The following is a 2,874-nucleotide window of genomic DNA, read 5'->3' as shown; positions in this document are numbered from 1 at the left end:
TTTTCACATCAGTCTAGAAATCATCCATCAGCGGTTTCAGTCACACACACATATTTGACATTCATTTGTAATTCATACGTCAGATGGATATGATGTAGTATAAGCAGTAAGTATGACACAGTAAGACAGCAGGGAATTGGTATTTTTACCCATCTCTATGATAAAACCTGACTGTGCGGCTGATGCAAATGCTTCTGTTCACCAGTAGATTGAGGTGCATCTGATTCACAGACGTTTCCAGAGAGATGAATGTGCTAAAATATTCTTACATTATCACTGCGCCCTAAAGAACAAAATATTTTACTCTCACAATGTGAATAAATTTGGTTAACTAGCTTTAAATGAAAAGCTTTTAGCAATGATAGAACTGTGGAGTGAAATATGCCTGAGGATGGACACACTGTTTCTGGATCTGAATGTTAATGGAAGCTACCATTAACGAGAAGCCCTCAGGCCTCCTCCCACTGGTTATGAGGCACCAAAAAACCTTGTCCAAACAAACACATTGGCCAAAGCTGCATCCAGGTCAATAAGTTTGGAGGTTCGCTCAGAATTCATTGATCCACTGTCTCTTATCAACTGAACTGCTCAAACGAGGGCTGGAAATGCACTGGACCAACTTACACTTTCTTAAGCAAGTCATTGTAGTGAGCAAAACACCAGTGACCCTGAGAGATACACAGACTAGACTGAACAATGCAGTAAATGACTCAAACGCTTCGATGCAGCAGCATCATGACTGAATAATCAATGTAGTTTTGACACTTACTTTAAGAAAGACAGAACAAACAGTGACTCACCAGCTTTACATGAGAGACAGAAGAACTTGAGCGACTCTCAGAGGAGACTCATACAGTCACACTGTGCTGAAGATTCAGTAAACACTAGATAGATACCTGACGCATGATATCAGCTCATTAGACTAGAGGATGATGGAGGTTTCCATTATCATCACACTTGATCATAAATTACTACATACATTTTAAATAAGTGGAAATAATGAATCAATGTGGCATACGAGGTCACAAACGTTTACAACATTAAACTCATGCCTGAGACACTCGGCTCTTCTCTTTACAACACAAACACTGTTAATGTGCAAGAGCACCTTGACCTTGGTGTTTGTGGACCAGCATCTCACAATATTCTTGTTTCCTTGCAAAATAAGTTCAGCCCATTCCCATTAAATGAGTAATAAAACTTCATAGGTTATAAATGTTCTTTATAGGACATAAACTGATGTCCGAACCATAAACAGACACAAGATTGAAAATCCAACAACGTCATTGTTTTCATTTATGTGCAACACTCCCTGTAAAATGAAAAGTTGCACCAAACTCCGAGAGAGTCGCCACAAACAGGAACAATCAGTAAAATCTTTAGGCTGAATAGTTTCTCATCATTCTCTCTGCTGATTAATTACCGTGATTTTCTCCACTGGTTGTCAAGGCAGCAGCCGTGTTTTTGGTTCTCAGCACTGTTTGGGCCGGTGACAGTATGTAATTAAATATAGGACTGAGGTATACACTGTAATTATAAGCCTCTGCTTGTTCCCTGTGGTTTACCAGGCTGCTGGGGAGGCACAGTCACTCAGATGGCCGCCCAACTGCCCCCAAACACTGATACAGAGGCCCGTCTGTTCCTAAGAGAGTTTGCATGGAGATAGGAAACAAGTCATGGTTAATTTAGAAATTTGTTGACAAAAGCAGAGGTTATCACAGAGGCGTCATAACAATTCTAAGTGCCAGATAAGGGAGAGGTTGTCTAAATACTGTAATAATAAGAGTTGTCTGAATTTTTGGTTTATTGTAATCCATTACATACCTCTCTGTCAAAGTTATCTGAAAATATCAAGATTTATTATTTTTTTCTCACAGTTTAATTCCGAGTTCTTGTCATGTTTTAGTACCATTTTTCTAAACTATAGCAAATAAACTGTGATAATGTGAGAAATGTTGAAGATGTGTTTGAATACATTTTGGTATGACTGTATTAATTTGTACAATGAAGACTATGCAGTGCTGTTTTACGTGTAATTATTCGATTTCTGTACCCAGACACCTACAAACTTAAAAAAAAAAAAAAAAACCTTTACCTGTGTTAATAGCACAAATACATGAATAGAACGACCATACAAATTACATACAGTAGTTATATATATATATATATATATATATATATATATATGTATATATATATATATATATATATATATATATATATATATATATATATATATATATATATATATATATAGATGTGTGTGTGTGTGTGTGTGTGTGTGTGTATGTGTGTGTGTGTGTGTGTGTGTGTGTGTGTGTGTGTGTGTGTTTCATGTAATGGTCAGTGATATTCGTTTGTGATCATGTGATCTGCATTTAGGAGATCTTGCGATGCTTTAGGAGGTTGATTTCGAGTTCACGTACAAAGTAAATAGAATAGGATATTTAACCTTGTCTGTTTTAATGTAAGACAAAATACTTTTCGTCAGTGATAGTAATATGATATAAGATGGAAGTGCAAGTACGTTTATTTTGAAAATTAGATGAGACACAATTAGACAATATTTAAATAAAAAAATAATAATAAGCATACATATTTATTTGCAACAATTGATGGAGTGCTGAATGCTGCACGCACGCCGCACGCGCAGCGTTGTCAAGGTGACACTTGGTCACTCATTCCCTTTGCGAAGAGAGTCCCAAATGCTTAGACAAACCGTTATGCCTTACACCTTTCAAGGAACAGTCTTAAAGGGCTCTGCCCTTCGAAGTGTGTAGGTCATAGGGATGCTCACTTCCGTTTGGAATTCCCAATAGGTCCAAAGAATACCCTACGTCACCAAAATACGAGTCATCACGCTACAGTCTGAAG

This window comes from Carassius auratus, chromosome 29, assembly GCF_003368295.1.
Source record: "Carassius auratus strain Wakin chromosome 29, ASM336829v1, whole genome shotgun sequence".
Lineage (NCBI taxonomy): Eukaryota > Metazoa > Chordata > Actinopteri > Cypriniformes > Cyprinidae > Carassius > Carassius auratus.
This window is presented reverse-complemented; position numbering follows the sequence as displayed.